The sequence below is a fragment of the Equus asinus genome, chromosome 6 (assembly GCF_041296235.1).
Source record: "Equus asinus isolate D_3611 breed Donkey chromosome 6, EquAss-T2T_v2, whole genome shotgun sequence".
NCBI lineage: Eukaryota > Metazoa > Chordata > Mammalia > Perissodactyla > Equidae > Equus > Equus asinus.
The window spans coordinates 50,478,717-50,504,296 of NC_091795.1; the positions used below are offsets into that span (position 1 = coordinate 50,478,717).

The 25,580-nt window shown below is 36.4% G+C and overlaps 1 protein-coding gene and 1 pseudogene across 6 annotated transcripts in view; one reads left to right on the forward strand and one right to left on the reverse strand.

Annotated features, from left to right (window-relative positions):
• The window catches only part of COMMD1 (copper metabolism domain containing 1), a 229,084-nt gene that overhangs the window by 175,002 nt on the left and 28,502 nt on the right, over positions 1-25,580 (reverse strand). The gene's annotated exons all lie outside the window — the stretch shown is intronic.
• LOC106841435 (large ribosomal subunit protein eL33 pseudogene) lies at positions 21,810-24,715 on the forward strand (annotated as a pseudogene).

Below are 25,580 nucleotides of genomic sequence, written 5' to 3' on the forward strand. Positions count from 1 at the left end.
CGTCTTAACATGGTATATCTTTTTCCATCTTTGTACTTTTATTTATTTTTTTTCAGGGGAAGATTTACCCTAAGCTAACATCTGTTGCCAATTTTCCTCCTTTTTCCCCCACAAAGCCCCAGTACGTAGATGTGTATAGTTGTAAGTTCTTCTGCTTCTTCTATGTGAGCCACCGCCACAGCACGGTTACTGACAGACAAGTGGCATGGTTCTGCGCCTGAGAACTAAACCCCAGCCCCCGAAGCAGAGTGCGTTGAACTTTAACCACTAGGCCATCAGGGCTGTCTCTCATCTTTTTACTTTTAATCAATATGTGACATTATATTTAAAGTGGGTTTCTTATACATACAGTACATAAAGTTGAGTCTTGTTTTTTTAGATCTACTCGAACAGTCTCTGTCTTTTAACTGGTGTAAACCATACATAGTATAAAAACTGATAGAAATGCAAAGAGAAATAGGTGAATTCACTATTATAGCTGGAGAATTCAACACCCCTCTATTGGTAATTAACAAATCTAGTAGGCAGAACATAGTTGAAATTAACAAAACTGTCAATCAACTGGATCTAACTGGCATCTACAGAGTACTTCATCCAATGACAGCAGAATATACATTCTTCTCAAGCTTACACAGAACCCAGACAAACATAGATCACATTCCGGTTTTTTTTTGCAAGGAAGATTGGCCCTGAGCTAACATCTGTTGCTAATCTTCCTCTTTTTGCTTGAGGAAGATTGTCACTCAGCTATTCTGATCCATAAAACATAACACATATAAAAGAATAAAAATCATACAATGTCTGCTCTCAGATCACAAGGAAATTTAACTAGAAACCAATAACAGAATATAGTCAAAAAACTCCAAAATACTTGGAAATAAAATAATGCACTTCAAATTAACACATAGCTCAAAGGAGTCTCAAGAGAAATTTTAAAATATTTTGAAAAAATTTAAAATGAAAATAAAACCTATCTAAATCTATAGCATGCAGTGAAAGCAATTCTTACACAAAAATTTATAGCATTGAATGAATATATTAGAAAAGAAGAAAGATCTAAAGTCAATAATCTAAACTTTCACTTTAGGAAACTAGAAAAAGAAGAGCAAATTAAATCCAAAGCAAGCAGAAGAAAAGAAATGATAAAAATTAGAGCAGAAATCAATGAAATTGAAAACAGGAAATCAATTGAGAAAATAAATTAAACCAAATGCTGGTTCTTCAAAACAATCAATAAAATTGATACGCCTCTAGCCAGGTTGACTAAGAAAAAGAGAAGAAACAAACTGCTAATATCAGAAAAGAAAGAGGGGTCATCCCTATTATATCATTGACATTAAAAGGATAATAAAGGAATATTATGAACTCTATGCCCACAAATTTGATAACCTAGAAGAAACAGACCAATTCCTAGAAATTCACAATCTACCAAAACTCACACAAGAGAAGTCGATAATCTGAATAGGTCTGTATCTATTAAGACACAATCAATAGTTAATAAACTTCCAAAACAGAAAGCACCAGGTCCAGATGGGTTCACTGGTGAGTTCTACCAAACATTTAAGGAAGAAATCATACCAGTTCTCTACAATCTCTTCCTGAAAATAGAAGCAGAAGGAATACTTCCTAATTCATTTTATGAGACCAGCATTACTCTAATACAAAAACCAGAGAGAGACATTATATGAAAGAAAAACTACAAACCAATATCTCTCATGAATACAAATGCAAAGTCCTCAAAAAAATATTAGCAAATCGAATCCAATAATGTGCAAAAAAAATTATACACCTCTACAAACTGAGACTTATTCCAGGTATGCAAGGCTGGTTCAACATTCAAAAGTCAATTAATAAAATCCATCACATCAACAGGCTAAAGAAGAAAAATCATATGTTCATATCAACAGATGCAGAAAAAGCAACAACAAATGCTGACAAGGATGGGGAGCAACAGGAACTCTCATTCATTAGAGGTAGGAATATAAAATGGAATAGCCATTTTGGATGACACTGGCAGTTTCTTACAAAACTAAACATACTCTTACCTTACAATCCAGCAATCACACCCCTTCGTATTTACCCCAAGGAGGTGAAAGCTTATATCCACACAAAAACTTGCACACAGATGTTTATAGCAGCTTTATTCATAATTGCCAAAACTTGGAAGCAACCAAGATGTCCTTCAGTAGGTAAATGGATAAATAAACTGTGGTACATCCAGACAATGGAATATTATTAAGTACGAAAAATAAGTGAGTTATCAAGCCACAAAAGACATGGAGGAAACTTAAATGCATATTACTAAAAGAAAGAAGACAATCTGAAAAGGATGCATACCGGATGATTCCAACGATATAACATTCTATAAAAGACAACACTCGGAAGACAGTAAAAAGACTAGTGGTTGCCAGGAGTTCAGAGGAAGGGGCCAAAAGGTAGAGAACAAGGGATTTTTCAGGCAGTGAAACTATTCTGTGTACTGGACAGAACCTGATACTATAAATGTGGACACATGTCATTATCCATTTGTATAGACAGAATGTACCAATAGAATATACAATACAAAGAGTGAACTCTAATGTAAACCATGGACTTTAGTTAATAAAGTAATTAATATCAGCTTATCAATTGTAACATGCATACTACACTAATGCAAGATATTAATAATAGGGGAAATTGCATGGGGTAGGGGATTGGGGGGGTATATGGTAACACTCCATATTTTCCATTCAATTTTTCTGTAAACTTAAAATTGCTCTCAAAAATAGTCTATTGAAATAAAACTAATAGATACAACATGAATAAATTTCAGATATTATGCTGAATAAAAGAAATCAAGTACCAAGAACATATACTGTATGATTCCCTGTATGTGAAGTTCTAGAACAAGCAAAACTAATCTATAAGAGAAATCAGAAGAGTTATTACCTAAGGGAGAGGTGGGGTTGACTGGGAAGGGGCACAAGGGAACTTTCTGTGGCGATGACAGGATAATAGGGTGATGACACGAATGTGGATTACACAGGTATGTACATTTTCCAAAACTCAAACTAGACACTGAAGTAGTATGATAAATAAACGATACTCAATTTCTTATCCTTCCAAACCATATGCATGGAATATCTTTCTATTTATTTATATCATCACCAATTTCTTTCAATAATGTCTTATAATTTTCACTGTATAGGTCTTTCACCTCCTTGGTTAAGTTTATTCCTAGATATTTTATTCCTCTTATTGCAAATGCAAATGAGATTGTATTGTTGAATTCTCTATTAGTGTGTTATTAGAGTATAGAAATGCAACTGCTTTTTGTAAGCTGATTTTGTACTGTGAAACTGTGCTGTAGTTGTTGATTATTTCTAATAGGTTTCTGATGAATTCTTTAGGGTTCTTGGTATATGAAATCATGTCATCTGCAAACAGCAAGAGTTTCACTTCTTCTGTGCCTATTTGGACTCCTTTTACTTCTTTTTCTTGCCTAATTGCTCTGGCCAAAATACCCAGTACTATGTTGGACAAGAGTGGCAAGAGTCGGCATCCTTGTCTTGTTTCTATTCTCAGAGGGATGGTTTCTAGTTTTTTCCCGTTGAGTATATGATGTTGGCTGTGGGTCTGTCATATATAGTGTTTATTATGTTGAGGTACTTTCCTTCTATACCTACTTTATTGAGTTTTTATCAAAAATGGATGTTAGATCCTGTCAAATGCTGTCTACTGAGATCATGCGGTTTTTATTCCTCATTTTGTTAATGTGGTGTTATCGCATTGTTTGATTTGTATATGTTGAACCACCCCTGTGTCCCTGGTATAAATCTCACTTGATCATGGTATGTGATCTTTTTAATGTGTTGCTCTATTTGGTTTCCCAATATTTTGTTGAGGATTTCTGCATTTATGTTCATCAGTTATATTAGCCTGTAATTTTCCTTCTTTGTGTTGTCCTTGTCTAACTTTGGGATCAGGGTGATAGCGGCCTCGTAGAATGTGATAGGAAGTGTTCTATCTTCCTCAATTTTTTGTAATAGTTTGAGAAGGACGGATATTAAATCTTCTTTGACGGTTTGGTAGAAATCTCCAGAGAAGATATCTGGTCTTGGACTTTTATTTTGGGGGACATATTTGATTACTGTTTCAATCTCTTTACTTGTGACTGCTCTATTCAGATTCTCTGTTTCTTCTTGGTTCAGTTTTGGGAGGTTGTATGAGTCAGAATTTATCCATTTCTTATAGATGGTCCAATTTGTTGGCATATAGTTTTTCATAGTATTCTCTTATAATCCTTAGTATATCTGTGGAATCCACTGTAATCTCTCCCCTTCCATTTCTAATTTTATTTATTTAAGGCTTCTCTCTTTTTCTTCTTAGTGAGTTTGGCTAAGGGCTTGTTATCTTCTCAAAGAACCAGCCCTTACTTTCACTGATCCTTTCTACTGTTTTTTTTTGTTTGTTTCATTTCATTTATTTTTGCTCTAATTTTTATTATTTCCCTCTTTCCCCTGACTTTGGGCTTTGTTTGTTCTTCTTCTTCTAATTCTGTTAGGTGTAGTTTAAGATTGCTTATCTGAGATTTTTCTTGTCTGTTAAAGTGGGTCTGTATTGCTATGAGTTTCCCTCTTAGGACTGCTTTTGCTGCATCCATAAGTATTGCTATGGTGAATTTTCATTTTCATTTGTCTCCAGATATTTTTTTATTTCTCTTAATTTCCTCAATGATCCACTGGTTGTTCAGTACTATGTTGTTTAGTCTCCACATGTTTGTCACTTGCCCAGCTTTTTTGTTGTAGTTCGTTCCTAGTTTCATAGCATTATAGTCAGAGAAGGTACTTAATATGATTTCAATTTTCTTAAATTTATTGAGGCTTGCCTTGTTTCCCAACAAATGGTCTATCCTTGAGAATGTTTTATATGCACTTGAGAAGAATGTGTAATCTGTTGGTTTTGAAAGAAGTGTTGTATACATATCTATTAAGTCCATCTGGTCTAGTTTTTCGTTTAAATCCACTATTTCTTTGTTGACTTTCTGTCCGGATGATCTATCCACTGATGTAAGTGGGGTGTTAAGGTCCCCTACTTATTATTGTGTTTTGTTAATATCTCCTTTTAGGTTTGTTTTTGTTGCTTTATGTACTTTGGTGCTCCTGTGTTGGGTGCATATATAAGTGTTACGTCTTCTTGGTGGAGTGTCTCTTTTATCATTATAGACTGCTCCTCTTTGTCTCTCATTACCTGTTTAGTCTTGAAGTCTACTTTCTATGACATAAATATGGCAACACTTGCTTTCTTTTTTTTGCCATTAGCTTGGAGTATCATCTTCCCTCCGTTCACTCTGAGCCTGTGTTTGTCTTCAGAGCTGAAATGTGTTTCCTGGACGCAGCATATTGTTGTGTCTTGTTTTTAATCCACCCCGCCACTATGTGCCTTCTGATTGGAGAATTCAATCCACTTACATTTAGAGTGATTATTGATATATGAGGGCTTAATACTGCCATTTTATCACTCATTTTCTGGTTCTTCTGTATTTCTCTTGTTTCTTGTCCCGTGTATTTTGGACTCCCAATTCAGTCTGGTAGTTTTCAATGGTGGTTTTCTTAGCTTTCTCTTCATTTATCATTAGTGTCTCTGTTCTGATTATTTCTTTTGTGATTACCATGAAGTTTGTATAAAAAGTCTCATAGATGAGACAGTCCATTTTCTGACTGCCTCTTAGTTCCTTAGACTAAGCTGATTCCATCCCTTTACTCTTCCCCTTCTAAGTTATTACTGTCACAACTTATTCCATCTTGTATTGTGAATTTGTGGTAAAATGCTGAGATTTATTTTTGATGTTTTCCTTCCCTTTATCTTTAAGGTTATAATTAAATGTTTGCTAAACTGTCCTGATAGAGAGCTGCCATTTTCTGATTGTTGTCTACCTATCTATCTCCTTGCTCAAGGCTTTGTAAATCTTTTCTTTTTCAGGTATGAGGGCCTTAGTGAGCAGTTCTTGTGTGTGTGTGGGGGGGGTGGGGGGTATCCTGTGGTGATGAATTCCCTCAGCTTTTGTTTTTCTGGGAAAGTTTTCATTTCTCCATTATATCTGAAGAATATTTTCACTGGATAGAGTATTCTTGTCTGAAAGTTTCTGTCTTTCAGAATTTTGAATATATCATTCCACTCTCTCCTAGCTTGTAAGGTTTCTGCTGAGAAATCCACTGAACCCTGAGAGGGGTTCCTTTGAAAGTTATTTTCTTCTGCCTTGCTGCCCTTAACATTTTTTTCTTTGTCATTGATTTCTGCCTGCTTTACTACTATATCTCTTGGAGAAGGTCTTTTTACATTGATATATTAGGATATCTATTGGCTTCTTTCACTTGTATTTCCAGCTCCTTGTCCAGGTCTGGGAAGCTCTCAGCTATCAGTTCTTTGAACAAGCTTTCTGCTCCATTCTCCTTCTCTTCTCCCTCTGGAATACCTGTAATCATTATGTTGCATTTCTTATTTGAGTTGGATATTTCTTGGAGAATTTCTTCATTTCTTTTAGTTTTAGTTCTCTCTCCTCCTCTACCTGAAGCATTTCTATATTTCTGCCCTATGAATTGCTACTTCTGTCCCCCATAATATCAGCTCTATTGTTTAGGGAGTCCAGATTTTTCTTTATCTCATCCATTGTTTTTCATCTCCAACATTCCTGGGTGGTTCTTTATAGTTTCAATCTCTTGTGTGAAGAAGTTCCTGATTTCATTGAACAGTCTATTGGTATTTCTTATAATTTGTTGAGTTTTGTTATGATGGGTATTTCAAATTCTCTGTCATTTATAGATTTCTGTACCTTCAGGATTGATTTCTGGGTGCTTGTCGTTTTTGTTCTGGTCTGGAGTATTAATATATTTTTTCATACTGTTTGATGGTGTAGCTTTGAACATCCTCAACGTGATAGTATCTGGTCACTGCTTCCACCTCTCACCACTGTGTGGGGGTCAAGAGCTGTGTATTCTGAGCCCACTGTGATCCCCAGCTTGCTCTCTCAGAGCTGCTGCTTTTGTATGGCATGTGCACGCACTCTGGCTGACCAGCTGAGCTGGAACACCCGGTGCGGGGAGGAGCACTTTCTTTGCCTGCCTGATCCTGGGGGCATTCTCACTCTGCCCTTGCTATCTGCTCCCCTGGGGTGCTGGCTTGAGGAAGACACCACTGCAACAGCTTAGCCACCTCTGTGTAGGGTTTTCCCACAGGGTGTGAGGGAGCTTGGAGAGAGATGGTGTTCCTGCAGAGGGCCACCCCTCCTCTCTCTCCTCTCAGAGCCATGCATGGTCCCACACCCTGGGTCACTGCCATTAGGGGAGGGAGAGGAGATCCCCTTATCTCCTTCCACTTCCGCCAGGGGGTCTAGCACCTCCACCTTCAAACGTATGCCTGCATGGGTCTCTCAGACATCTTTTGTGTTGTGTGAATGTCCTCGGTCGGTATGTGAATGTCCTTATCAATGTATCTTAATGGGGAGAGTCTATGGGGAGAGCTCATTGTGCCATGATGCTGACGTCACTCCTATCTGATACTAAATTTTTTTAAAAAGCAAAAAATAAAGATAATTTCTTACAAAAAGATACCATTTTTTAAAGTTATAAATTCAAACAAAATATCGAGATTTTGTAAAGCATATAGATAACAAAAGAGCAGTATGCAGAATATATAAAGAACTTTCATATCAAAAAGACTACCACCTAAAAACCTGACCAGAAATATGAGCAGAGAATTCATAGAAAAGGAAACCTAAATAATCAATCAATAAAAAATACATTCAACCTAACTAGTAATCAAGAAAATGTAAACTAATACCATTTCCCCTCCATTATATTGGCAAAGAGTAAAATGCCCCACAATACTAAATACTGACTTCCTCATCAATATTTCTCACATAGTGTTGTTGGGAATATAACATTTTTGGAGAACAATTATGCATTATCTACCAAAATTTAAGAATTACACATTCCAGAAGTCAGCAACTCCTCTGCAATGTAAAAACCTTAGAGGAACTGTTGTATCTATGCACTAGGAGTCCTGTACAAGAATGGTTATTGCAACAATGTTGGTAACAGGAACAAATTAGAATCAATCCAAATGTCCAGAACAAAAAAATGGATAGTGACATTCAAACAATGGACTACAATACAATACATGAAATAGAATTACATCAACCAATATAGATGAAGCACAAATACATAATGTTGAACAATAACAAAAAAGCAACTGCAGACAAATATAGAAAGTATGATACTATTTGTATGAAACTTCGTAAGATGAAAAATACTATAAATTAAAATACATATGCAGTAAAAATATAAAATTAGGAGATTTATATGAGACTAATGAACACCTAATGCAGAATAGTGGTTACTTTAGAGGACAGAGAGAATGAAATCTGAGAGGTATGTAGAGGCATATATAGGCTCTATTAGTATCTGTAATTTTCTTTTTTACATTTTTAATAAAACTTTAATTTTAGAATAGATTTACAGAAAAGTTGTACAGATAATAGTTTCAATATATCAAACACTCAATTTCTCAGTTTATTAATATCTTACATTATTAGTATGTACACTTGTGACAATTAATGAACCAATATTGTTACATTATTAACTACAGCCTGTACTTTATTCATATTTCTGTAGTTCTTACTGAATGTCCTTTTTATGTTCCAGGATCCCATCCAAGTTACATTACATTTAGTCATTGTGTCTCCTTAGCTTCCCTTGGCAGTGAATTTCTCAAACTTTCCCTGTTTTGATAACCTTGACAGCTTTGAGGAGTACTGGTCATGTATTTTGTAGAATGTCCCTCAACTGGAATCTATATCTACTATTTTCCTCATGGTTAGACTGAGGTTATGGGTTTTTTGAGGTCACAAAGGTAAATTGCCATTCTCATCACACCATTTCAAGGGTACACACTATCAACACGGCTTAACACTGTTAATGATACCTGGCTGAGGTAGTGTTTGTCAGGTTTCTCCATTATAAAATAACTCTTTTTTCCCCTTTTCTATACTCAACTCTTTGGAAGAAGTCACTATGAACAGCCCACACTTAAGGAAGTTATGTTCCACCTTCTTAAGGGCAAAGCAACTACATAAATTATTTGGAATTCTTTAGTACAAGTCTATAATGTTTTAAAATACACAAAAAAGATCAGAGGCTTCTTGCCTCCACCCCACTGCCAAACACAAAGGGAGAGCAAATACCAAAATAGTTGTCACTATTAAAATTAGAGAATATCTTCTTATTCTTCTATATTTCCCAAATTTTCTTTAATGAGAATTTTCTATTTAGACAACGAGATTTGTTATATTTTAACCATGCCTCTAGTCATTATAAGTTAAGAATTTTTAATCTCTCCAGTTTTACTCCATATCAAAAGGGGAAAGCAAACTTGCTAGTCTAATATAGTAAATCTAGAGTAATATGAAAAATCTTAGTTCTTATAACAAAGAAGAATAAATACTGGGGACATAAACTCAATGACCCAAAAGCACTATTTCTTAAAAGTGCATCAAACATAAGTGATAAATCAATACAGCCTAGTAACTTGTAGCTCTTTTAAATGAATTAGATAAAATACTGTCAAAGATAAATAATAAACTTCTAGGGTAAGTATGTTATTGACCCAAATATAAGATGACCTTGAATTTAGGTAATTTTATCTTTCCAAGAACGAAAAAAAGTTTAATTTTAGGAAATATTCTTTATCATGGTTAATATTGCTGGTAACTCATATATACTTTAAAAAAAAAGCAGAAAATCCTTATCCACAAATAATGTACTTACCATTATTCTCATTCTCTTTGGAAACAACTAAGTCTTTTTCCAATTGTATTACATGTGAGGTTTTTAATATTGTAAGGAAAAAAAAATGCTGGAGTATGCCAAAGCAGTTGTTTGAATGGATACTTATTTCTTTAGTGGCTAATTTATGTCTAAGAAGAAAGAATGATTAGGAAGTAAGCAAGATAATACATGAGATATAAATATCTGCTTCTCCAACCACTCAATGAGAACAGTAATTAAGACTTTCAGAAAGTTATGCACTCCCTAATTTCCATTAAGTGAACTGGAACACATCATGCAGATTTAAATTCATCATCACTTCTGAAAAAAACAGACTGACAAGCATAGAAGGCTTGAACTAACAATAGTTCAACTTTTATAGAACCTACTCATGATAACCAAAACCAAATTTTTACTTGTCAACAGTTCTGTCAAGGTTTCAAGAATTTACTATGTCATAATGTGTAAACATGTCCTCTAGTTAAGCCTTTAAATTACGGAATGCTGCTGTTCTTAGCACAAAGAAATTAAGACCTTGAGAAAGTAAAAGCAATTTGCCTCAAGTGACTTAATATTAGCTTGTTAGTAAAGGGTCTTAAGAAGAATGTTTTTTCTCCTGATTTATTCCATCAGAATTTTTTCTGTTGGAAATATATAGCATTTACACAATTAGAGACCAAATACCAGGTCAAAAGAACTTGTTGCATTTCTACAGCCTCCTGGAGTAAACACTATAAAATGGGCTAAAGCAAGTGAAGCTGTCCAAAAAATGGTTTAGGTAAATTAGTGTTTTTTAAAGCTTTTGAAAATTGTCTTGTTTTTAAAAACAACTAAATCTTTCCCTAGAAATTGTTTATGCTATTATTTTAAGTAGAACATAGTCAAAATACATAAGTAGAAATAGTCCAAAAGAAAAGCAACTCAGTTTTGTCCTTTATTTACCTTTAGAAAATTAGTGAAATCTGATTTACTGTACTTAGAGTTAGTTAGAAAACAGTTTTACTGTTTCAAACATATTTCTCTGGGCTTCAGTTTCCCTAAAATCAAATGAATGGAACATGCTAAATGATCTCTATGTACCCCCAAGCACTAACATTCCATGTTGCTCCATCTATAGATCGAGCTACATAAAACTGCCAGTATTCCACCATTTTTGGCTTACAAAAACAGTAATTCAAAATGGTTCAATCTTACTAAATCTCCTAAGTGTTATTCCCATCTATAAACTATCTTTGGCATCACTTAGCTTCTGTATTCTCAAAGTAGAGCAAAATGTTTAAAAATCAGTTACTGGCTCTCAGTTGCTATTCAGGAGTGAATGTACCTTACTAGAAATTTTCTAAGGCCTATTTTACCCCTGAAGAAAAAGATGATAATCTGATATGGGAACTCTCCTAAATTACTACTTCACAATTCATAGTTTTAAATATTTGCAGAATTTGTACTAGCCCATTCAATTTTATGACTCCACTTGTGACCACTGTATAATCTGTATCACTGAGTTTTCACCATCTGCCTTCTATGTATCAGGCCCCATCCTAAGCTCTCAAATAAGATGAATAACATATGACCCTGCCTTTGAAGAGCACTTAATTTAGTGTGTAATCAAAAGCACAATACAACATCCGTGGCTTCCCTCATTTGCCAGAAAATCTACAGCAGTGCTACCTAAAGTGCAGTCTGCAGACCAGTGCCAGTCCACAAACTTCATTAGCAGTCCACTGTGAGGTGATAATAGAAAGTAAGAGTAAACATTTAGAAACTTTCGCAGCAATGAGATTTTATGTTGACTAATCTAATAATAAAATAATTGGGAGTTCATATTTTTATGTATTTTTGATGAAAGGTTGAAAATTTTTAAAAAACACTATACACACAACAAAATTGGTCCTCAAGAAACATCATTTAAGAAGCACTGTTGTTGAGGTAGACATAATGGAAGGTTCTATTGTCTTGCAATTTAGGTCAGCTGCATTTTAAAGTAAAAACACTCATCCCATATCAGACTTCATCAACTAATAGCTAATTGGCCTCATTTCCATTCTAACAAAAATCCTGGTTACATTTGAAAGGAAAAACAGGATACCTGTGAGAAAAATAAGGGATGGTTACAGACAAGTTGGAAGAATTAAAGTCAAAACTAAAAATAAGAAATTAGAAAAATGTCATTACTCTTTATTGGGGAGAAAGGAAAATACTTCAGGTTGACAGGACATTTTATAAACCACCGTTGTCTATGCCTAGCTCTTGTTGTTAGTGCTGTGGAGTCGATCCCACTCCTAGCAACCCTGTGTATAACCAGGGTTCTTTTTGTGCCTGAAATACCAGTGGCATAGCTTTCAGCATCACAGCAATAAGCTGTGACACACTATGACAAGGGACAGACAGGTGGTATGGTTCCCTGACCAGCAAATGAACCTCGGCTGTGGTGGCCAAATCTTAATCACTAAACCACCAAGGCTGCCTCCTCTTACAGGAAAAAAAATAGCTATAATCATTTAAAATTTCTCAATTTACACAATCCAGCAATTGGAAATTACCAATAGAAGGAAACTGCAGCAAAAAGAAGAGCTATGGAGTAGATAAGTGAATTCATTACTCACAAATCTGTGTGTAATTAGTCCTGTTTCTTGCCATCTGTGATAAAATAATAAAGACTCTGTTTATCTGATGTCTCCAAGCCCTGGGAGATTACCAGAGCCTTTGTACACAAAGTTCAACCTGTTTCATTTGGTACAGCTAAAAATAGAAGTGAAATCAAATTCATATTTCAGAGGCAAATGCATAGTTGCCATTACTAGATTTTTTTTTTAAAGATTGGCACCTGAGCTAACAACAGTTGCCAATCTTTTTTTTTCTTTCTTTCTTTCTGCTTTTTCTCCCCAAGTCCCCCAAATATATAGTTGTATATTTTAATTGTGGGTCCTTCTAGTTGTAGTACATGGGACGCCACCTCAGCGTGGCATGATGAGTGGTGCCATGTCCGCGCCCGGGATCCAAACCAGAGAAACCCTGGGCCACCATAGCGGAGTATACAAACTTAACCACTCGGCCACGGGGCCGGCCCCCTCCCATTACTAGATTTAATACACAATTAACTGGTGCTTCTATTGGGTATTATTGCCATATTCTGCATGCTAATTTAACAAGTTTACACATTAAAAAAAGAAATTACTATGGTTTCATAAGACAAAAATTTGGCCAGTGATGGGCTCACCTTGAGCACCTGTGAATACAATCCAATGCTCAATGACTTGTTGTGCAACTACTATGTAATAGTCACTGTGTAAGGAACTTTCCAGTTTATTGGCTGCTTTAACGTCCAATGAAGGGCAGACAGTTGAACAGTTAACCAAGCCCCAAATCTGGTGACAGAGAGCTAGGTGGAAATGAGAAAAAATAAAAGTACACACCGTATTAGAGGGAGTGTGGAATCAGGTTAAATATACCCAAGTAAAAGAACACCCGTGACAACTGAAGACTGAACATCCACAATTTCAAAACAGCCTCAAGCAACTGGAAAGGTCTTTGATACGCAACAATTGGTCATTGTGCTCATACGAACTTTAATCACTTGTTCTAGGATGTATGCTTAGCAAGTAGGTAAACCTAGTAAACTTCCCAGTATTTTCAGGGCAGCTTTATGGAGCTTCCTTATTTCCTTAATGGAATCAAGCCTTGATACTTCAATATCAACAACTTACCTACCTTTTTGTATGTCTGAAAATTCTTAGTAAAGTTTTCTAAGGCAAAAAATTAACAAAATACTGAGGAAAAAAGGCAATGGAGTCTCCACATGAGAAGAGTAGCTGAACTTTGAGGCTCCAACTCCTGTCCTTGAGATTTATCTTGCTCTTAAAGCCATTTTTTCACATTTAGTAATTACTCTGGTGGATTTTTAAACTTCTATCCCTAACTAAGATTGCAATTGGCTTTTTAACTAAGATCTTGCTTGGTTATGTACACGATTTCATATACTTTAGTCAGAGTTGGTCAATTGATCTATTTACTATGTGTCCACAAAGCTCGACATCATGTTGAAATACCTGCTCACACTATGTTTACAGTCTAGTAGGGGAGCCTACAGATCACATCTATGATCTTCTCTGTTGAAGCAGTTTCTGCTCTAGTGTTTGAAACAATCCTACTTGGGGTAGCTAGGCCTAGCAGACAAATCACACTGCTAATCCAAATAGTCTTAATAAGATACTTAACTTATCAGAAATTGTCAGCTTCAAATTACAGAAATTAAAGAAAAAGTATTTGAGAATATTTTTACAGTAAATTTTATTTCCATGTTTATGCTTCCATATTAATAAAAGCCTGATCACAGTAATTTCAGAATTTTTAATTACATCTACAGCAAAATAAGTACACCTAGCTACCTGCCATTCTGAATATTAAATAGAACACTTATTTAGATCTCAGACACTGTAAAGTCAACTAGTTGAAAACATAAAATTCAGGTAATAATGGGTACAGAAAAACTACTCAACTTTCAATTTTTTTATCATACACAAAAAAAGAAAAATATAAAGAAGACGACGGGAGAAAGAATAGAAAACAGTAAGAAAAGGGTGTTAGGACTTCTGGGTACAAAGATTTCTCTGGCACAGCTAAGAAGCAAGCAATTCCCACTGTAGGACTCCAGAGACACAAAGGAATGGGAAGCACTGGGTACTTCTTAGTGAAAGTGGAGTTAGAAACTGGAGAAATGGTTGAAAATCTGCTTACTTAACCCAGCCACCACCCCATCATTGCCCCTGGTGGAAGACTATGAGTTTCTGTTCTACACAGTGAAACAGAGGGCTCTGGACTCAAGTACTCTAGGCATAGCTCAGGGCAAAGGACCCACTCTGAAAACTGGGAGGTGAAGTGTAATTCTATATATTGAATGATAGGGTGCCCAGTCCCCTGTCCCACTGACTCTGCAGTGCAGTTGTGACAAGAACTACCCAGAGCTGGGGCAAACTTCACAAGTTAAGGGCACAATCCTTCACAAGGAGGACACTACTTCAGACAACAGTCACGGAGCCAGGGGATTCCAAGCCACCTGTGCTTCTGTCCAACTAGCTATAAATTCAGGGGTTTCCACTACCCACTTAAGTTCAATAATTCGGCAGAACACATAACAGAACTCAGAAAAGCACTATACTTACAATTACAGTATTATTGTAGCAAAAAACGACATCAATCAGGACTGGACAAAAGAAGAGATGCACAGGGCAAGTTCTGAGAGGATCCCAAATGCAGTTTCCACATCCTCTCCCTGTAGAGTCAGGACGCATCACCCCCCTGACCCATCGATGCATGACAATACACACAGTACCAGTTCTGTTTGCCAGGAAAACTCATCCAGGAATAAAAATCCAGAGGTTTTTTTTCCCTGCTTTTTTTCCCCAAATCCCTCCAGTACATAGTTGTACATTTTAGTTGTGGGTCCTTCTAGTTGTGGCATGTGGGACACCGCATCAGCGTGGCCTGATGAGTGGTGCCATGTCCGTGCCACGGATCTGAACCCATGAAACCCTGGGCCGCCGGAGCTCGCGAACTTAACCACTCAGCCACGGGGGCCGGCCCCAAAAGTCTAGAGTTTTTACTGGGGTTTCATTATCTAGGCAAAAACTACCAAGTACGGTGTGAGGGGCCTACTGTAAATAACAAAGAGTCCTATCACTTCAAAGATTTAAAGCCTCCCTCCCAAGAACTGAGAGCAAAGACCAACCAAATACTTCATTATGCAAGAGGCTCCAAGAACACTGGCAACTGGACTTCCAGGCAGGAGTGTTGGAAGATTCTTCTCTAGGGAACAATCTCACCAAGAGAATGGACTTACAGATACTGACTGCAGAGTACAAGCATGAGTAGCCTATAACTAAGTTCAGTAGGCCCTCAGCCATGCTAATACAAGGCTTATAATCAACCTTTTAAAGGATCACTCACAAACATGAATGACAGTAAAGAAGCACCAAATCTTTGAGGAAAACCTCCAACAAGAAAGACAGAGGCCAAAATAAACAGAAAAAAAAATTTAAAGGAATAGAAAATTTAGGAAATTTTTAAAAATTCAAAATATGACCTATAATTAATATTATCAGAAATAAACAAGAGACTGTCCACATAAGTATCATAATGGATTAACATAACGGAACAAATAAGAACTCCTGGAAATTAATAAAATAGCAGAAATAGAAAATTTTACAGATCATAGTTGAGAAAATTTTCAGAAAGTTGATAAAAAATGCAAAGAGACAGAAAATAGGAGAAAAAAGAAAGAAAGAAATCAGGCAAGAAGGCATAACCCTGAATATTAGGAGTTCCAAAATTAGAAAATAAATAAATAAATAAAATGGTGTGGAAGAAATTATCCAAAAAATTATATAAAAAGATTCTTAGAACTAAAGGACTCGAGTTTCCAGATTCAAAGTATGCAGATTATGGGTAATATTTCTCAGCCATGAAGAAATTAACCAATTCAATAATAGTGCTTTTATGAACAACTTGTATTTCCTTGGGAAAGCTGATAATTTTTGTCTCAGTTTCCTCATTTGTAAAATAGAAAAATATCTAGCTCATAGTATTGTGAGAATTAAATAAAATAACATTTTATAAAATGTCTGCCCTAAGGTCCAACACAAACTGGGATTTCAGAAAATGTCTCCCCTTATTCCTATTAATCACGCATTATTTCCAACAAATACACATTCTTTTTCTAACACTCATAGTCATGTATACTATAAGTATACGTATACTAATATTTCTATTACATCACACATCTTTTCCTTGTCCTAGCAACATTTCCTTTCCTGAAAATCTTTACATGTTAAACACAAAAAGTTAACTTCAGCATTTTTATATAAGATATCAAGATTTCAATACATATATAGGCAAAGGATATGAAAACACAATTCACATGAGAGAACATACAAATAAGAAACACTTGGTGAAACAATCCTCAGCCATATTAAAACAAAAGCAGATGTAGGGGAGGAAAAGGTTTTCCTCAATCCTCTTCGGGTCCCTGGCTGACTCTGAAAATTAAACTAACACAGAGAGATTAACAGGAGAAAAACACAAATTTATTTAAGATTTACGTAACACGGGAGCTTTCATCAGGAAATGAAGGCCCAAAGAAATGGTTAGACCTGTGTACTTTTATGTTAGGTTTGAGAGAGAGGACATTCACGGAGAAATATGATGAGGTTAAGGAATAATGATGTAATTATTGTAAACTGGGAGAAATTTAGCAAGGCCATATTGTTAGGACTTTTCTTGGCAGCTCTCTATCCTTGGAGATATCTGGGAAAAGGGAGGGCACCTCTCACATGGGGGTTTAATTGCGTGTTTCAGGGAAGAAGGGTGAGAGGGAGCTCAGAGTGACCTTCCTGCTCTGCCTTTTCTCAAACTCCTTCAGTTTAAAATATTCAGTATGCCAAGGTGCCATATTTTGGGGTAGCATGTCCTGAACACCATCAAAGATTTAAGCAAACTTAAGATACCATGTATAACTACATGAACAAAACAAAACATAATTTTAAACAATGTTGACCAGAAAACAGTAAAGCTAGTATACTGAGTTATTTATAAAGTGGAAAAGCCACATGGAAAGCAACATGACAAAATACAGTCAATATGTTCGTAACCTCCAATCTAACAACCCAATTCTCAGAAATAAATCCAATAAATAATTCAAAAGAAGCAAAAACTATGTATAAAAGCACTAATTAAAATGTTATCTATAAGAAATTCTAGAAACAATCACAATGTGCACTAAACAAGTAAAATATCAATACAATATTACATAATCATTAAAAATAATTACTAACACTATATAGAAACAAGGAAAAATGTATTTCTAAAACCAAAAATTATTTAATATGATCTAACACATCCTAACAGTAGGGTAATGGAAATAACACCTGCTCCCAGAAAATGTAGAACTGTCTACATTTTAGTGTAAAAATCAGATACAACTTATACATTATGACTGCTACTACATAAAAATAAAGGTGTATAAACAAAGACTGGAAAGAATTATTAAAATGAAAATTGTCTTGGTACGATGATGAAATTGTGGGTATTTAATCTTTCACCAAACTTAGAAGTGTTTTTGTTATGGGTCTGTACGTTTACAACTACAGTATAATACAAACCAGTCTTCATGATTTTAAGCAATTTAATCAAATTTCTGCCTGATTCTAATGAATTTTTGCTCAAATAAATTCTTAAAATTTTTAATGTGCTTTAAATTTTTAATGTGTTAAAAGATGAAATTTTATCTTTTAACAGTTCTGGTGTCAGAAGAGGGATCCACGGGAGACTCCTGATAACTCCAGGGAGCAATGAGCAACCGGCAGGCATAAGTACCCACTGAGCCCATTGTGCTCACTGCTTTCTCACTGTGTCAAGAGGTCACAACTAAGTCCCTCTGGGATATCCAAGCTCCATAGCTTTTCTCTTTGAGCTCTCAGACTTTATTTGAGATGTTTTTGTCCAGACTGGGTCTGAAGTCAGACTGGGTCTGACAAACTAGACTAGATTCAGTGAGAGGTCTCAGGTAAATAATTTTTTGGGTTTTTTTCACTATTGCTGTTTAATACTGTTTATAACTTAAAAAAAAATTATTTAATTTATTTAAACTAAAAAAAAACCAATGATGGGTCATCATTTCTCCCACCCCTACCCCCTATCTCTTGCAACCCAATCTTTTCTCTGTATCTATGAGCTTGGAGGGATTTTTTTTTTCTGAGATTCCACATATAAGAGAGATCATACGGTATTCTTCTTTCTTTGTTGGACTTATTTCACTTAGCATAATGCCCTCAAGATCCATCCATGTTGTTGCAAATGGTAAGATTTCATTCTTTTTACAGCTGAATAATATTCCACTGTGGAAAAGAAGGCAATTCACAGGTAGATGAAAAGGAGCAAACTTTGAAAAACAAGTGTTTGCCCACAAAGAAACAGAAGACTACAGAGGGGAGCCCAACAAAGAGGCTTTTCTAGGTTCCTCCCTGTCTACCACCTAGTTCATGTTATGATAAGGTGTTAGTTCGCTTCCTGAGACGGGTTTTTTTAATTTGAATTCCTTTTGGCAGTTAAGGGGGAGGTAACAAGAAAAACTTTCTGAGTCTTTTGTTTATTAAAAATAATCAGCCTAGGGCTGGCCCGGTGGCACAGCAGTTAAGTGCACATGTTCCACTTTGGCAGCCTGGGGTTCGCCGGTTCAGACATGGCAGTGCTTGGCAAGCCATGCTGTGGTAAGCATCCCACATATAAAGTAGAGGAAGATGGGCACAGATGTGAGCTCAGGGCCACTCTTCCTCAGAAAAAAGAGGAGGATTAGCAGCAGTTAGCTCAGGGCTAATCTTCCTCAAAGAAAAAAAAATCAGCCTAAAATAACTCATTTTAAAGAGACATTTTGGGGTGGCAAATTTTGTTCCCCTTCAGTATACTCAATGATGTTTGCACAACAATGAAATCACATAATGACACATTTCTCAAAATGCATCCCCGTCATTAAGTGACATGTTACCATACCACAATTTCTTTATCCATTCATCCATCAATGGACACGTAGGTTGTTTCCATACCTTGGCTATTGTAGATAATGCTGCAATGAACATAGGGGTGTATATATCTTTTCAAACTACTGTTTTCATTTTCTTCGGATAAATACCCAGAAGTAGAATTGTTGGATCATATGGTAGTTCTATTTTTAATTTTCTGAGGAACTGTATACTGTTTTCCAACAGTGGTTGCACCAATATACATTCCCACCAACAATGCACAGGGTTCTCTTTTCTCCACATACTCGTCAATACTTATTTCTTGTTTTTTTGAAAACAGCCATTCTACAGTGTGAGATGCTATCTCATTGTGCTTTTTATTTGCATTTCCCTGATGACTGATGATGTTCAACATCTGTTCATGTACCTATTGGCCATCCGTATGTCTTCTTTGGAAAAATGTCTATTCAGATCTTCTGCCCATTTCTTAATCAGATTGTTTGTCTTTTTGCTATTGAGTTGTATGAGTTCTTTGTATATTTTTGGATACTAGCCCTGTATCAGACATAATATTCGCAATTATTTTCTCCCATTTAGTAGGTTGCCTTTTGATTTTGTTGATGCTTTCGCTTGCTGTGCCGAAGCTTTTGAGTTTGATGTAGTCCCACTTGCTTCTTTTTGCTCTTCTTGCTTTTGCTTTTGGTGTAAGATTAAAAAAATCTTAGACAAGTTACTAAACTTCTCTGAGCCTCCATTTCTTCCATTTTCAAATAGAACTAGCAATACTAATCTGAAATGACAGTGACAAGATTTAAATGAGATAATGTATAAGATGGCCAGTTCTGGGGCCGCTCCGTGGCCAAGTGGTTAAGTTTGTGCACTCCACTTTGGCGGCCCAGAGTTTCGCTGGTTCAGATCCTGGGTGCAGACCTAGCACTGCTCTTCAGGCCATGCTGAGGTGGCATCCCACATAGCACAACTAGTAGAACCTGCAATTAGAATATACAACTATGTACTGGGGAGCTTTGGGGAGGAGAAGAAGAAGAAGAAGAAAAAAAAAAAAGATTGGCAACAGATGTTAGCTCAGGTGCTGATCTTTAAAAAAAAAAAAAAAGACAGCCAGTTCTGGTGGTCTAGTGGTCAACAATCGGCATTCTCACCACCACAGCCTGCGTTCATTTCCCGCTCAGGGAACCACACCACCTGTCTGTCGGCTGTCACACTGTGGTGGCTGCCTGTTGCTGAAAGCAATGCCAGCGGTATTTCCAACACCACCAGGGTCACCCATGGTGAACAGGTTTCAGTAGAGCTTCCAGACTATGATGAGGAAGAAGGACCTGGCCACCCACTTCTGAAAAAAATGGCCATGAAAACCCTGTGATTAGCAAGGGAGCATTGTCTGATATAGTACTAGAAGGTGAGAGGAGGACACAAAAAGACAGAGCAGGGTTCTGATCTGCAGAACACAGAGTCACAAGGAGTCAGAATCGACTCGATGGCACTAACAATAAAATGAATGAAAGCATGCAATAGTACACACACAGTAGACACTCAAGAAACATTTTTCATTTTTTCTTCCTTCTCTCATTTAGGGTTATTTCATGAGCAGTTTCCTGCTTTCCTAACGGCAGATAATTCTCTAAAAATCTTTATTTATAACTCATAATGGGAACTGAAGGAAAAAACCACAGACATTTGGGTTTGTTAGAGAATGGGTTAAACAATAAACTCAAAATCCTAAAATAGAAACAAGAGGCAGTTGGGTATTTTTTAATGTCAAAGAAGATCAGTAAAACATTGACAAGTAGAATGCCCTTTTCCTTTCTATAAGTTTCCTTTTACTGGTTTGCCTCTATTTTAAGACCAAGATTTTATAGTTGACATAAGTTTATGATGATTTCAACTCAGCCAGAAAAGCAGTCAGTCCAGAAACTAACGTAAGAATCTTTGGCAAGAGCAGAAAACCAGTCTCAAAAAAAGACTGTAAATCCTGCCCTTATACAGAAAATAGAGGATTTTACTCAAACTAGGTGGCATTTTAAAATATTTCTGTATGTAATTCAAGGGGTACCTAAAAGTTAAACTTACAAAAATCATTTTATGATAAAAACAACAAAAGTTATAATCAAAGAGAATGACTCTGAAAGAATCTGAAAAATGTGTTTTGTTTTAATGGATGAGGGGGCCTTTAACATGTGCCTCTACCTTCCTTTTCAATTTTCTTCAGTAATTATTTTAAAGTGAATATTCAGGAGGTTTTTTGTTTTACTTTTTTTTTTTTTTTTTGAGGAAGATTAGCCCCGAGCTAACATCTGTGCCCATCTTCCTCTACTTTATATGTGAGACGCCTGCCACAGCATGGCTTGATACACCCTGCGTAGGTCGGTGCCTGGGATCAGAAACGGTGAACCCCAGGCCAGTGAAGCAGAATGCAGAATGCGGCTGCACTTAACTGCTACGCCTGGCGGGCCCTTTGCTTTACTTTTTTTTTAAATAACAAAGCTTAAGATGACTATTTAAATCCTTTCCCTAATGTTTGTTTATGGATTTGAATTAACATTAAACAAACATCTGAGATCTTGAGCCCTCTGATCTAGCCGGTGAAGGTAAACTTTTTTACCAGGCAGATTCCTGGATCTCTGCTCAGTGTCCAATGAGCAAGGATGACAAGAGCCTCTCCTTGTCTTTTCTAAAAGGGATTTTCCTAAACTTACAATTACCAGAGAAAACACTTGTAGGAACTAGTTCTTTGGTATTGTGACTCTTGGTTTGAGTATTCTTGTTATAGATCCATTGCCTCCCAGCGATAGCCACTATGTCCTGTTTTTTGTGTCCTGAGTGCATGGCTTGGATCTAGGGAGAACGTTCTCTCACTGATTTTCTACCTTCTGTGGGGAGCAGACTGTTGGGTCTGCGTCTACAAGCAGCCAGCCATAAGGTGGAGGCCTGAGACACCTTCCTACCAACTGTGAGCTCTCAGGAGAGTTCGTCTAAATAAAGGGGCTCAGCCCATAAGGACCTGTATCCTCTTTCTGCACCGCCTTGCTAGTGCTGAGAAGTCCCATCTCAGTATCACCTGCCCAGTGTCACGGATTAGAGGATTAGTGATCAGAGGCATCTCACTTCTGTAGAAGAATGAAGACATGGGCTTTCACAAACACCATTCTTACCACTTGTGGCAACAAGGGTCTTTGCTCCTCTCTTTTGTAGTCTTTGAGAATGACCGGATCAAGGGGGCTGCATCTTCTGCATCTTTTTTAGGGGGATGCCTATTGCATCTATGGTTAAAAAGGCTTATGGTTTGAGTCACATATTGAATGAATATACTCTCTGAAGCTGGATTAGAGTCCCACGCTTCTTCACTCAAAAGGGACCTCTTTGGCTCAAAGTTCTTGGCTTTGGTTTCAAGGTCTCTCGGCTCTTTGTTTCGAAGCCTCTCTGTCCTCCTCTCAGGCTGCAAGTTCTTCTTGGATTTTTGTTTTAAAGCCCCTCTGTTCTCCTTACTTGATCCTGCCCCTGTCCTGGGAACTTAGTCAACTGAAACTCTCCTTCTCAAACCCCTGCTAACTACATGCTCTGCCACTACAGCACTTGTCCACTTCCTTTCTTGTTGGCATGACTTTACTAAGAATAATTTAGAACTCCAATGGCTTCTTTGAGAAAACTTAAGATCACCCAAGCTGGCTCCTCTAAGAACTTTCCCTTCCCATTCCAGGCCCTCAACTCCCTAGAGTCATTAGAACTTTAGGCCCCTGGCCCCTTCCCCTAGGGACTCCCAAAAGCAACCACCTGGCTAAAAAGGTTAATTGGAAACAAAATTTAGTCCACAGCCTCCATAAGATTATACATCAGGACAAAAGAAAATCTTAAAAGCCTCTTCCACAAATATTGGTAAAAGCTTTAACCCTTACATTGAGCAGATAACAACTTGTTCCATCTATCAGAAACACAATTCAGATAAAAATATAAACTGGGACAAAGATGAGAACCAACTCTTATATATAAATTAGTGAATTTTGTATTACTATGTTTATGCCTGACTCATGGCTAAAATTTTAGAATGAAAATCATAAAGGTCTCTACTTGTGTCTATCTGTATATACATTATGTATATGTAATATTTTTCTACCTCCAGATGGTATTACTAAACTAATAGCTCTACTCTAATTGGCTTAGAGAAAAATAAATGCTTATATAAATTAAATATTCCTAAAACTCTGAAACATATAGGGACTAACCCAAATGTTTTTCAAGTTCACATGATTTGGATAAACCTTTGGTAAATAGCACTAGTTTAATATTATTGGCTTAATAAAACAGGAATGTCCTCAGAGTTGTTAGCATTAAGTATAATGCAGACATAGATTTTATTCTACTTGGATTTACCAGTCAAATAAGTTAATATTATATTTACTAGATGTTTAAGATTATAAAACTTGTAGATTTGATTTTAATCAAACTGAATCATTGTCCTGACAATTTCAACAATAATTGTGTTTTATAATATGATTGCTTAGAAGTAGTTTCCAAAACCTTTTTGCTAACTTGAACCTTAAAATTATACTGTTATGTTAAATGATAGATATTTATTGAATATCTAGACCATTTCTAAATAAGACAAAACATATAAACATTAATTACTGAATATGAATTTAAGTTTATATATTTTTGGCTTCTTATTTTTACAGAGAGACTAAAGATATTTAGGTTTGTTAATAAACATGTTCTTTTTTGCCACATAGAGAAGCTGTACTATGAAGAAGTATATATGTCTAGAAGTTATGAGACAATATTTCATAAAATTTCCTGGTCTGCTACAAAATGCTGGTATATAACAGGCAATTCACAATTGTCTATTACCTAGTTTTTGCTGTAAAATAAAGATTACTACTGGTTAAAAATTATAATCAATTTTATATGTAAATGGAACTATTAGAAACAATAGGGTTAAGGAAAATCTCTCTCTATGAAGGTATTCAAGGGCTGTTTCTGCCATCTTGGAAGCTGCGGAGGCCTCCTGGAGACAGGACTTCTAAAACGACAAGTATGTCTAGAAAGCTGTGGTCTAAGGCCATTTTTACTGGCTATAAGCAGTGTCTCCAAAAGCAGAGGGAGCACACAGCCCTTCTTAAAACTGAAGGTGTTTATGCTCAAGGTGAAACTGAATTCTATCTAGGCAAGAGATGTGCTTATGTGTACAAAGCAAAGAACAACAAAGTGACTCCTGGTGGCAAACCTAACAAAACCAGAGTAATCTGGGGAAAGGTAACTCGTGCTCATGGGAGCAGTGGCATGGTTCGTGCCAAGTTCCGAAGCAACCTTCCTGCTAAGGCCATAGGACACAAAATCTGTGTGATGCTGGACCCTTCAAGGATTTTAATTTATTGAAAAGTAAATACTGTCCCCCAGACAGGGCAAGGGGCTCCCCGAGATCCTGGGAGAGAGGACTGGGGCTGGGTGGAGTTCCAGCAGCCCGGCTCGGTGGCCCAGGGGGAAACTCTACAGTGTCACAGCAGCCTCAGCGAAAAGTAAATAAATAAAAGTGTGGATTTGGAAAAAAAAAAAAAAGTATTCAAGGAATGCAGGGTGTGTTTTTTGTTAAGGGGAAAAAAAGAATAATTTTGTCCTAAAGTAGTTGTTCAGAGGTTGCTTAAAGATTGTTCCAGAATGAGAAAGAGGAAAGTGAAGGACAAAAACCTAAATCAATATAGAAAGCTGTAAAGGGTCTTTAGGGGAAAAAAACAAGAGTAAGAGATATTAATCTCTTGTGTTCAAGCTGGCTAAGACTGAATGGATTTATTATAAGGTTTTTAAATGAACTTTAATATCAATAGTATACAGATGCAAACTAGAATTTGTTTTTTTCTCTCTTAAAAGGACAAAGTTTCTTGGACTATTGGTCTGTTCTTTTTTTTTAAGATTTTTTTTATTTTTCCTTTTTCTCTCCAAAGCCCCCCAGTACATAGTTGTGTATTTTTAGTTGTGGGTCCTTCTAGCTGTGGCATGTGGGATGCCGCCTCAGCATGGCTTGATGAGCAGTGCCATGTCTGCGCCCAGGATTCAAACGAAATCCTTGGCCACTGAAGTGGAGTGTGCGAACTTAACCACTCGGCCACGGGGCCGGCCCCTATTGGTCTGTTCTTAATAAGAGACTGTAAAAGGTTTTTCTGTACCTTTTAAGTAATTCATATAAGGAAACAAAAATTCCGTCTTATTGGAATAATTTCTGGTGCTTTACCATGCCCCAAATTATTTAAGATAATTGAGC